The sequence below is a fragment of the Prionailurus viverrinus genome, chromosome A3, assembly GCF_022837055.1.
Source record: "Prionailurus viverrinus isolate Anna chromosome A3, UM_Priviv_1.0, whole genome shotgun sequence".
Lineage (NCBI taxonomy): Eukaryota > Metazoa > Chordata > Mammalia > Carnivora > Felidae > Prionailurus > Prionailurus viverrinus.
The window spans coordinates 16057449-16070294 of NC_062563.1; the positions used below are offsets into that span (position 1 = coordinate 16057449).

The 12846-nt window shown below is 52.5% G+C and overlaps 1 long non-coding RNA gene across 4 annotated transcripts in view; it reads left to right on the plus strand.

Annotated features, from left to right (window-relative positions):
- The first annotated feature begins 1318 nt into the window (after nt 1–1318).
- LOC125162981 (uncharacterized) overlaps nt 1319–12846 on the plus strand; it is a 40210-nt gene continuing 28682 nt past the window's right edge. For all 4 annotated transcript variants that reach the window (XR_007151221.1, XR_007151222.1, XR_007151224.1 and 1 more), the window contains exon 1: nt 1319–1446. This is a non-coding gene — a long non-coding RNA (uncharacterized LOC125162981). The remainder of the gene's footprint in view (nt 1447–12846) is intronic.

A 12846-nucleotide genomic window follows, 5' to 3' on the forward strand; every position in this document is an offset into this window, starting at 1 on the left:
AACGTGTGCTCCTGGGCTCATGTGCACTGGGCAACTGTCTTCCTAGACTTCTCCAAGTTCACTTCCACGTAGGTTTATTAAAGGATAATTAATTAAAATGTGCTAATTCGAAGCTTACCTACTCATTATTAAAATTCAACAGCTACGGCATCAATTGTTTAGAACTTGGACCAAAAAAAAGATATTTTCAGGGCGAAGTACTTTATCATGAATTTATGATTGATGTGATTTATATTTATATACTGACTTCTCATCAATTTTATCTTTTTTTAATGTTTATTTTATTTATTTTGAGAGAGAGAGAGAGCACCCAAGTGTGGGGAGGGGCAGAGAGAGGAAGAGAGAGAATCCCAGGCAGGCTCTGCCCTGTCAGCACAGAGTCCGATTTGGGGCTTGATCTCACGAACCATGAGATCGGGATCTGAGCCGAAATCACGAGTTGAACACAACCATCTGAGCCACCCAGGTGCCCCTCATCAATTTTACCTTTATTTTTTTATTTAAAAAAATTTTTTTTTTCAACGTTTATTTATTTTTGGGACAGAGAGAGACAGAGCATGAACGGGGGAGGGGCAGGGAGAGAGGGAGACACAGAATCGGAAACAGGCTCCAGGCTCTGAGCCATCAGCCCAGAGCCCGACGTGGGGCTCGAACTCACGGACCGCGAGATCGTGACCTGGCTGAAGTCGGATGCTCAACCGACTGCGCCACCCAGGCGCCCCCAATTTTACCTTTAAATTCTCTCAGACGATGTGCCCCTCTTATTGCCTGCACCCAGGGAAGACCACTCCCATGCCCTGTCTTTGCTGAGACCACCGGTTTTAACAACAATGAAAGAAAAGGGCCCTCAGAGGGAGCCAGCCCGGTGCTAAGTATTTTTTTTTTTTTTTATAAAAAGTAGTGTTTCTAATCCTCACATTGTATGCCTCAGTAAGAAAGGTGAGGTTCAGAGAGGATAAGTAACTTCTCTAAGGTTACACAGCTAGACACTAGAGCCAGGTTTTCAGTTACTGGTCCGTCTGACTCCAGAACCTTCCGTTGTGGTTGGTGTTATTTATTTTGGCTACGGCTCCTAGAGCTCTCTGTGGCATATGTTTTTTAGATCGAGGGGCAACGTGCTAGTGTGAAGTGTACATCTCGACAACTCTTTGCATGTGTGCACGCCCATGTAACCACCACCCAGAGCAAGATACATTTCCAGAAGTTTCCTCATGCCCCTTCCAGGTACTCGCTATTCTGACCTCTATCAGCATTGATTAGTTTTTCCTGGGAGGAGCGGCGTGGAACCACTTATCTCGCTGAGGCAAGGAGGAAGACAGGAGGATTTCCGTGTGGGGAGGAGCTGCTCACGGCAACATCGGAGGGGGAGCCTCCACAGGCAGTGGGGAGGTGAGGCCGCCGTGGTGTCCTGGGGGAGTGAAGAAGGCATGGGCCAGCGCCAGCCAGGTAGGCGACAAGAGATGAGTGGAAATCCTGCCACCCACCCCTCCCCCGGCCGACCCCTCTGAGTCAGAGTGTGGCTGCTTGCTTGGAACTTGTTCTAATAACTGGGGATGGCAGCGTGTGGACAGGGAGGGGAGGCCCTGGGGCCTGGCCAGTTCTGGAAGCACGCAGGCTGGCATCGGGGCATTTGGTGATGAAAGTGTCAGAGACGAGCCTTCCACACGCAGTTCAGAGTGTTGAAAGCCTGCGGCGGGAACTGCCACTTTGCTGACCGGGTGCGAGTGGGTTGGGCTCCAAACCGCTGAGTTTGGTGCTGGAGGGATGGGACAGTCCAGGGAACCCGTGAGTCTCTTGGCTGCTGCTGTAGCCACCCCCCTAGATAAGATCCCAGAATGAGCCAGTCTCCCCTTTGCGTTACCGGAAGGAAACATAGCCTCATAAGTCAAAAGGTCCTGGCTTCAAATCCCGGCTCCCCCATGACTCACAGTGCTGGGATTAGGGTGCACTAAGGGGTGCTCCTAGATGCCCCAAGGGAGCAAACTTTAAGGGACTCTCCCTCTCAGGTGCCCGCCTTGCACTGCGTCACTGGAGAGTGAGCGCCTCTTGAAGAGGGAGGCCCCTGGGGCACAAAATGAGTTTATGGCAGCAACTCAGTAAATATTGGTGGCCTGACTACATAGGACAGTCCCCTATCCTAATGTGTCACTCGGGGACATTAGGCTATGCTGAGGTCACAAATCCCCAAAGCTCAGTGGCTTGACCCAACGAAGGTTTATCTTTGCTCACGAAGAGTCCAATGGAGTCAGGTAGGTCTTCTCCATCTTGGGCCCGATTGTCTGGCCCTTCCCTCCCCACGTGTGTGCTTGGAGGTCAGTGGCGCCGCCCCGGTGCTTGTTTGAAAGGAGGAATCCCAAGCCCCGCCCAGAATCAACCTGCATTTTAACGAGACCCATAGGTGATTTGTATGCCAATGGAATTTCTGCCTGGTGCCGGTTCAGCTGGTCCGCAAATACCCAGCCCCCAGGCACCTCTCCCGGCCTCTCCTTCCACACATTCCCCGGTCTGGGCGGGAGTTCAGAGGTGTGCTCCTGGCCTGAGATCCCAGGTGCCATGATGAGCTCCTTCTCCCACCCCTTAGGACAGCTGTGGGACTTGAACAGTTTAACACTTGGCTTCAGTCTGAGCTGGCAAGGTTCTGTGTGCAGGGACACACAGGGTCCAAAGGGGCTGGAATGCGGAGCTCTCAGCCCACGCATGTGACCGCCTCTGCACATGGCCTCATGCAGCCGTGTGAACTGGGAAGCCTGGCAGTGAACTGGTCCTCACTTGCTGGGTGAGGGGGTTGGCACCCGGGGCTGTGCCAAGGGTGCAGCTGGTGAAGCATTGATAAGCCTGCTGGGGAGCTGGGAGGAAGTCATGATGGGACATGGAAAGGGCTTTGGAAATTGGCATGAGGGTTTATTTACAGACTTAGTGTGCCAGGGAGAAGGCACTGAACCGGGCACATGTTAGGTGCTACTTACATATTTGTTGCAAGCATGAGTGAATTGGGGGACCCAAGCTCTAATGCCAGCTCTATGGCTAGACATTCTTGGGAAAATTCCTTGCCCTTGCTTGGCCTTAGTTTCCTCATTTGTTAAATGGGACTGGGGCAAACTCCGTATTTTCTAGGGCCTCTTGGCTCTAGGAATCTGTTTCTGTGTCTGGAAGCATGAGTGTCAGGTCTGATCCAGAGGGAAGCATGGAGGGAGGGACCTCAGGAATATAGAGTTCTAGAATGTCAGGAGGCAGAGGTGGTTCCTGTAGACTCACTGATGTCTGACTAGTCAGAGTTCAGGAGACCAGGTTGAGTTGGAACCAGTTGTTGTTCATGAGGGACTGGGTGACAGGACAGGTGGATTTGCTCTTTGCTAGACATCTCTTGGAGGACGCAGATAATAGGTTAGGTTATTCCCTCCCCATCAAAGAGCCTCTCCATCCTTCAGGACATTCGGTCTCCAGGTACTTACCTCTCACTGAGTCCCTACAGGTGGCATTACATGTTCATATCCATACCTAGTCCATCCATCCATTTGTCCTTCAGTCCAGCTGTTCATCTGTACATCCATCCATCCATCCATCCATCTGTATATCCATCCACCCATGCATTCATTCAACAAGCACTGAATGTAGTGGGCCATGCCCTATGAGTACATACAGAATTAAAATAAGGTCTCAAGGGGTGCCTGGGTGACTCAGTCAGTTAAGCGTCAGCTCTTGACTTCGGCTCAGATCGTGATCTCACGGTTTGAGTTCGAGCCCCACATCGGGCTGTGTGCTGACAGCAGGCAAAGCCTGCTTTGGGATTCTCTCTCTCCCTCTTGCTCTCTGCCCCTCCTCCACTCATGTGCTCTGTTCTTTGTCAAAATAAATAAACTTAAAAGGAAAACTTTAATTAAGGGGTGCCTGGGTGGCTCAGTCGGCTAACCGTCCGACTTCGGCTCAGGTTATGATCTCACGACTTGTGAGTTCGAGCCCCACGTTGGGCTCTGTGCTGACAGCACAGAGCCTGGAACCTCTTCAGATTCTGTGTCTTTCTCTTTCTCTCTCTCTCTGCCCCTCCCCCACTCACTCTGTCTCTCAAAAATAAATAAACATTAAAAAAAATGTTTAAATAAGGTCTCTGTCCAGTGGGCTCACAGATTATAGGGGAAGAGAGAGACAAGCAGAGGTGATTAGAGCACAGTAACTGGGAAGGCAATGAGAGAAGAGGACCCAGCCCAGTCTGGGAGGTGGGAGAGGTGGCTTTGGAAGTCTTACTGGAGGAGGTGACATCCGAGCCGAGTCCTGAGGCAAGAGTAGGAGTTGTCCAGGCAAAAAGTCCATTAAAATAGAGGCTGGGAGAGAACAAAGGCCTGGGAGTAGCACGAGAGCAGGAGCTGTGAGTGGCTGAGCCTGGAAAAATCCTGGAGGGCTAAGTGAGGGGCAGGCCGAAATGCAGCTGGAGAGGCCTGGTCGTGGAGGGCCCTGTGTCAGTTCGGGGGGACATTGTGGGTCATGGTCATGGAGGGCCCTGTGTCAGTTGGCGGGGGACGTTTGTGGCTGGGGCTGGGGAGAGGGATTGCCTTGGGAAACCCAGGGACTGTCTGGAGATGCAGAAAACCTCGGGATCAGGCATCAGGATGCCAGCTTCCTTCCTCCTCTCTACCCCTAAGTGGCCGTAGGGCAGTCACCTGCCCTCTCTGGGCCTTAGTTCCCCTGCTCTGACATGACAAGGTGGCCCTCTGTGGCCTCTTGGGAGACTTCCAGCTCTGAGGGAGCCCTTGAGTCGCATGTGGTTAGCAAACCCAATACCCACGTGAACATCTGGCCTGGCCTGAGCCATGAGTTAATTGTTCCCAGTCCCTATGTGTGTTGGGGGTGGGGAGGGCATTTGTTAGGGGGACCCTGGTTGGGGGCCGCCCCCACAGGGCTCTCAGTCATGGGACAGGAGGATGTGCTAAGAAGGGAGTGAGTCACCAGCCAGGCATCAGTTTGGGCCCCAGGGTCCCCAGCTGGGGGAGGGGAGCCCCACTCCTGACTCCTAGTTGCCCCAGAACCCCCTTCTGAAGACAGCAGACCCCTGTTCAGAACAAACTCCCACACAAAACTAACATTTTTTTTTAAATTTTTTTTTTTAACGTGTATTTATTTTTGAGACAGAGAGAGACAGAGCATGAACAGGGGAGGGGCAGAGAGAGAGGGAGACACAGAATCTGAAACAGGCTCCAGGCTCTGAGCTGTCAGCACAGAGCCTGACGCAGGGCTCGAACTCACGGACCGTGAGATCACGACCCGAGCCGAAGTCGGACGCTCAACCGACCAAGCCACCCAGGTGCCCCAAAACTGACATTGTTAAAACCGGCCCAGGGAAGATGGTTTGGGATGAAGCAGAGGGAGGGGGCCCTCAGCTGGGGCTCCGGGCCCTCTCCCACCCACCAGCAGTCCCCAAGGCCTGACCACTGTGATTTACTTCTTCTTAAAAGATGGCCTGGAAACATCTCCCAGCTCCTACTGTCTGGGATTCAGACAATAAGATAGAAGCGATTCAGGGGGCAGGGAGAGACCCAGTCATGTCCTGGCTCTGTCACTCACTGCGTGACCTTGGGTGAGTCACTTCACCTCTCTGGGCCTCAGTTTCCAAGCAGAGCTGTCATGAGAATTAAAGGGCTGGGCATAGCGGCATTCAGGAGATGACACGCTCCTTGTGACTCGTGCCCCCTCCGTCTCTGCCCCCTGCCCCACAGCCCCTTGCAGCTGCTTGCTCTGGGCGGCGAGGAGGCTGTAGCCACAGCTGAGACTTGCCCTTCCGTCTCCAAGCTGCCTGGCAGTTTCTCTCACCCCGCAGCCCTTCTGAAAGAACCAGCCACACCCTCCCTCTGGGCATAGCCCCCACTCTCAGGAACCCAAGACCTGCCCCCGTAGAAGTGATTTCACCCTCAGACACCAGATGAGCCGTCCAGGCTGCAGCAAGGGGCACCCAGACCGGCTTCCAGGAGCCCAGTGCAGCGCGTGGGACAGAGAGGCCCCCAGTGCCCCATCCAGCCGGCCCCACAGAAAACACTTCATTACTGGAAGCCCAGCCAGGCAGAGGGGCTGGAAGTGGTTGTGCTACAGGAAGCCTCACAGGGTCAGCCAAACCTCGGCCTTCGAGGCCAGCAGCAGCCCACGGACTGGCCACATGGGGCTGGCTCACTGGGGGTGTTTACGGAAACCCTGGCCCTGAGGCTGGCCCAGCTGCCGGGCTGGGATCCCCTGAGGCCCCCCAGGCCTCCAAGTGCCAGCTTGGCAGAGGACATCAAAGCTGCAGCTGAAGCCTTGTTTTCCTCATGGCCCACTTGGGGAGTGGAGAGCTGAGGACCCACCCCCCACCCCCCAGAGAACAGGGGGTGGTAGAGATGGGCGAGGTCTTCAGGCCGGCTCTGGGCCCCCTGGTCCAGCTTCCTGAGCTGGGTCAGGGGACCAGGCCCTTTCTGGACACCCTGGAAAATGGCATCAACTCACCAGAAGCAAGTAGCCAGTGGATTCTGGAGCTAGGCTGCCTGGGTTCAAATCCTGACATCGCTCCTCACTGGCTGTATAACTCTGGATAGTTTGCTCAATTTTTCTGTGCCTTGGTTTCCCTGTCTGTAAAATGAGGGTGATGATAATAGTACCCACTACAAGGAGACATTGATATAATGAAATGATCTCATTCGTGTAAAATGTACCACAGAGTTGCTCTCACATACTCAGTGCCCTGTTTGCTATGGAAATCTTTTCAACTGAAATATTTGCGGGGCATCCACACCATGACTGAGGAGCTGAGGTTATGCAGATGAATCAGATTTGGTTCCTGCCCCAGGGAGCTTCAAGGTCAAGGTGAGGGTTTGGGGGGTTAGGAGGTCGGGCTGTGATGTACCTAATTACTGTAGTCACAATGGAAATGAATTGGTGAACATGTGGCTCTCCAGTGTCTCTGTGGGAGCAGGGGCCACACGATCCCAGTCACTGCTCTATCCCAGCACCCAGCAAGGAGACTGCCACCAACTCGGGGTTTAAACCTGGGGGCGGGGCGAGCAGAGGAACACCCGATGCTTTCTGAACGCAGAGAGGCCATAGGCACTGAGCGCAATGCTTCAAGTGCATGACATCCTTCTGATTCCCCAGCACGGAGTCGGTCGTGTCATTCTTTCTGTGTTCAGAGAAGCAAACCGAGGCTCAGAGAGGCCGGCCCGACGTCTCCCAGCTGGTGAGTGGTGAAGCCAGGACTGAACCCATGCCTCAGTTCATAGCCTGCATTTTTAACCACTAAGCTACCCATTGTCCATGTAGGTTTTTTGCCAGCAACCCTGGGAGTTCAGAGTTGTGCCCAGCCCGGCTTGAGAAGATCCAGAAGGATCTTGGGGGAGGGAAGACCCTCTAGGCAGAGAGCCTCGCCTGTGGAAAGGCAAAGACGCAGAGCCAGGCCACCGTCCTAGTCTCAGCAGCACGACCTGTTTGTGGAATAGCAAAGGCTGGGGCCTGCAGGGCTGAGGTGCATGAGTGATGAGAGTGACAGGTGGCAAGACTGAGGGACGTCTGCAAACAGCCTTGAATGCCAAGAAAAGGCTTAGACTGTCCTGTGAGGCACAGAAGCCCTGAACAGTCCCGAGCAGTGTTTGTATGAGACTGGACCAATTTGTACAAATGACAAACCCCAGCGTGGCTCCTGGCGCTGAGCTATCTCCCCCAGATCGAAACTTACCTGCCCCAGATTCCACTTCATCCAAAGCAATGTATGTGTGCCTTTGGGGCACAGGGCGTGGTCATGGAGTGGCCAGGCTTGGAGTCCTTGGAGCCCAGAAACGTGCCGCCTTCCCCAGCCCGGCCTCAGCCCCAGTCTCCTCAGTGACCTACTTTGGGGGTGGATCCCATTTTGACCACAGTGGCTGCCAGCAGCAGGAGGAGACACAGAAGGTAGCAGAGACGGGCGGGGTGGGGGTGGGGAGGTGCCCACAAGGCCCTCAGCAGCTCTGTCTTCACTCCCAGCCCACCTGGCATTCAGACAAATGGGAGTTCAGACGTTGGACCTGTCCTATACTTGGGCCGTGCCCCCTGCTGGGTGCCTTGAGGTCTCCCTCATTCATAACATAGACAATCATGAATGAGAGGAACACTGTGAGGATTGCTTGGGGTTTTGAATGTGGGGCACGGAGCATGGGGCTCGTTCAGGGTGAATGCTCCACAAATAAGAGCTCAATGTCATTACCGCCAGAGCCTGACAGAAAGCTGTCTGGTCTCGGAAGAACTCAGAAACCACCCGCTGTGGCCTGGAAATGCCCACAGGGCATCTGGGCCATCCCCCTGTCCCCAGGTGCCTGGCACCTGATTTAGCTCAGGGAGGTCAGTCTCCTCCAATTGGCATTGGGGCCCCTGCCTTGAGTCCTGTGTCTGCACCTTGTGGGGCACAGGCCAGTGAAAGGCAGAAGGAGCTATGTCTGGGCTCCATCATGAGGACTGTGGGGTCAGACCACGTTGGCCTGCCCTGAGCTCTGGCCCTCCCATCATAGGACAAGTCACTTACTGTTTCAGCGTCTCAGTTTCCTCATTTGCAAAATGGGCACATCATAGTTCCTACCTCACAGGGTCACGGTAAGGATTAGCTGGGAGGTAGCAGCTATGTGCTTAGCACAATGCCCGGCACACTCAAAGCCCACGGTCAATATGGGCAATCCCTGTTCGTGTGCCGTCAACGTGGAGCAGGAGCCATAGGCCAAGGAAAGTCATGAAATTTGTAGGGGTCAAATCCTGCGAGAAGGGGATAAATCATGAAAACGGCGCAGTCTACACAGGTGGAAGAGACACAGGCCACTGAGAGAGACAGGAAACGGGACCGTGGCTGGGCAAGGGCCCGGCCTACTTCTGAAAAGCAGTCAGTAAGAATAACAACAACAGCCTTTCCCAAAGAGTGAGGCGTGTGCCAGGCACTGTGTTAATGTGCCCTGCACAGAATATCTCATTTCTTGCCTACGACAACCCTGGGAAGAAGGGCGGGGACCAGGGTTAGCAGTGAGGTGACAGGGGTACATAATTTAAGGGGTACATACTCTCTCCTGCCTGAGAGCCAGCGCCTCCTTAAATGTTGTGTCCTGGGCACCTGGCCTGCCCCGTCCTAGTCCCAGATCTGCTGTGAGTTGGGACAATAATTCTCCCCATTTGATAGATGTGCAAACCAAGGCTTCGCCAGCCTAGGCACCTGTCCAGCGTCACATGGCTAGGAAGATGCAGACCTCAGGATTCTTCGGTTTTGAAACCTGTACCTCTTTTTATGGAGCTGCCTCCCAGTCCAGGATTAAAAGGTCCCAATCCGCCTCCCCAGAAGGCCCAGCAACCAGGACAGCTGCCTAGAACCGCCCTCCTCTGGCTGGCCCAAGGCGGCCCAGAGAGCTGGCCTGCAGGGCAGAGGCCTGGAGATTCCTCCCCACATTCCTGTGGGTTAAGTCTGGGGACTCGGCCTTCTAGCATCAGCCATCACGTTCCCCAGAAGGAATCTCTACTCATAACAAACCCCAAAGGTCACTCAACTGGAAAGGAGCGTTCTGTCTCCACCCCTGGGCAAGAGAGAGGGCCCCAGCTTTTATAGAGACCACCCAGGTGCCCAGATAGGGCATGGCCTGCTTCTGGCTAGCCTGTGAACCGTCTCCCTGCCCTGGGTCTCCTCTTGGATGGTGGTGGGATGGGACAGGTGGGCAGAGAAGATGAAGGAACATCCCAGTTGAAGAAGCCTCCTAGAGGCCTCTAGTGCAGGAAATGCCTGGGTTCTAGCCTCAGCCTGCCTGAACTCCCGTTCCCCTTTCACCGCCTCCTAGCTGTGTGGCCTTGGACAAGTTATTTGACTTCTCTGTGCCTGTTTCCTCTTCCAAAAATGGAGATAATAATACCTCCTTGCATGAGGATTCAACAGCTATTTACTGAAGGCCTACCAACTTCCAGGCAGTAAATCATAAAGCAATGAATACAAGAGACACAACCCTCTGGTTTCAAGCTTTTAAAGAGGCAGTATCATGATGAATAATGTTTACTTTAGAAAACGCTGGTACCAAAACAAAAATGAAGCAAATAGAGTAAAATGTTAACAGAGGTTAAACCTAGGGGATGGGCAAATAGCAAATGAGTGTTCATTATATGTTTTCTATGTTTTCTGTAGGTTTGAAGTATTTTATAGATACATAGGAAGGAAGAGAGAAAGAAAAAAGAGAAAGGAGATAGAAAAAGAACGGAAGGAAGGAAGGAATCTCTCTGCCCTTTTGAAACTTACAGTCAAGTGGAGGAAATAGACAATAAACGAATAAGTAAAATATACAGTGTGTCAGTTGATGCTAGTGCTTTGGAGAAAAAGGAAGAAGCATGGGGAATGCCCAGGTAGCAGAGAGAGTTCCGTTTTCGAGCCGGAGGAGGCATCCCTGGGAAGGTGACGTTTGAGAGCAGATCTCAGGTCTTCTGGTTTCCAGACCTGGCTGCTGTCATGTCCATGTACCTACAACCTCCCACCTGGGGAAGGAGTCATGGTAAAAGCCCAGAATCCAAGACTCTGGGGATTATGCAATCTTAGGAGTATGGGTAGCAGGTACAAATCTCAGTTAATTCAGATGAGCAGGAAATTAATCTATCCTGAATGTTTGTTATGACATCCCATTTCACAAGTGGGCAGAAAATCAGTCTTGATCAATTTGTTTTCTTCCCCAGCTCTTCCCTCTCACATGCACACACGTGTGTGTGCATTTTCCCTGTGGTTGTGTCTCAGTGTGAGGGTGTCTCAGGCCCCCTTGGCTTACACAGGCCACGTGATCGTTTCATCTTTTGATACCTTCCTTGCTCTACTTTTGGATTCCTCAGAACCGTCTGGGGTCATGTTGACCCACGAAATTAAAAAAATGTTCACTCGTAGCTTTTTCTCTGGCTCCCTTCCCAGCTCTCTTATTTGGGAGGAGGCGAAGGGGGAGGGGAAGGAATGTGCATCGGTCAGGGTCAGCCAGGTCACAGTGCAGTAACAACCACCCCCAAAACCTTGTTTCTCAGGTTTTGTGTGCACTCAGGCCCCCGGCCGCTGGCTTCATGTCCCCTTGCTCCAGGACCCAGATGGACGGAACAGCCACCATCCCAAAGGTTGGAGAAAGCAGGGAAGCCTGCCCTTCTCTGACTCATGATGTACTCACTATGCCCCAAGTCCCTTTAGGAATGGTCTTTTGGGGAGGAAGGGGGGCTTTTGAAACCTAAAAAGTTATTCTCTGCTTTCACTGGAATATCCCTTCCCTGAGTCACAGTCCAACAGCCTGAAGTGGGGACAGAAAACGCAGGGGGGCAAAGGCACACAATCTTAGATCCCTAGATTCTGAGTATCGTGCGGTCTTAGATTGGAATCTGGGAGTCTCACGATCACAGATTTTCAAAACTGAAAGGTCTTCGAATCAGTATCTTTCCATGCAGGAACTGCCTCTAAAACCTTCACAGGAGAAGACTGACCACCAATCTTTCCTTGTATTCTCCCAGGAACGAGGAGCTCACCCCAAGGCAGCCTACTCCATTATGGTTCAGCTCCTAAAGTTCTGCTTTATAAAGTAAGCCAAGCATTGCCTCTCTCAGGATTTTCTGCTTCAGGTCCTGGTTTTCCTGGCAGAGCAAGGGTACAGCCATCACCAGGACAACTGTGGAGATAGGCTGAACTGGCAGCCAGCTTTGGGGAATGAGATCAGGAGACCCTGAACAGCCCTGGGGGCCAAGTGTCTTATTCCTCCGATGCCTGAGGGTCTACTATCATAGTCTGTGGGTCCCTGTGAGGGGGGCTGATAAATGGTAGAGAGAATAAAGGCTTGGACCCAGGCCTAGGTTCAAATGCTGACATCCTGACCCTACTTGTAGGCAACTTTCATTACCTCTGTGATGGGAATAAATAGTAGGAATAAATAATAAATAATAGCACCACCTCCTATGCAGGGCTGCTGTGCAAATCCAATGGGCTAATGTAACTAAACACCTGCCACAATGCCTGGCACATTGTAGGTGCTCAACTCGACCTGGGTTCAAATCCAGGTTCTGTCTCTCCTTATTTGTATGCTCTTAGACTTCACTTCCTTGAACTTCAGATTCCCCATCTCTTAAATGGGGTTAATATTCCTCATACCCCTCAGGGTCTGGTCAGGATTTTTAAGCTCACGTTTACTGATAATGTGCTAGACTGGTTACATGAACTGGACATTTAATCCTCTACCGAGTAGGTGGAATATTTAGAAGCACCCCAATGTTAGGAATGGAGTAACTGTGGCACAGAGAGGTTCAGTGACTTACCCAAGGTCACGGGCTGCTGAGGTGATGGAGCCAAGATTTGAATCCGGGCAGTTTATCCCCACATAGACCCTACATGTGTCAGGGTCCTGGCACATAAGTAGTTGCTCATTTTGTGTTCAAACTGCTGCACCTTCCCCACCCTTTCCCCTAAAATAAGCACAACAGCCTGTGCGACGGGCCGGCTGTTTCCAGCATTCACTCCTGGGTGTCAGTCAGGAGGTTTGACTGCAAATAGTAGAATACCCTGATGCTCCTGACTTCCACAGTAGAGACCTCTGCAGTCAAGCACTCTGCAGGCTGGGTCGTTCCAGGAGTGGTTAGTTCAGAGGCTCAGTGATGTCATCCGGGACCCGTACTTCAGCGCCAGTGTCTTCCACGTGTTGGCTTTAGGGCTCAGGCATGGCTCCTCGTGGTCTCAACATGGCTGCCAAAGTTTCAGACATCATATCCTCATGCAACCACCTAAAGGGAAGAAGAGAGGAACGTCTCCCTACACAGCTTCTTATAATCGAGGCAAGCCCTCCTCAGAACCCCCTGGCAGACTTTGTGTCTCCTCAGTGAGAACGGGGTCATATTCCC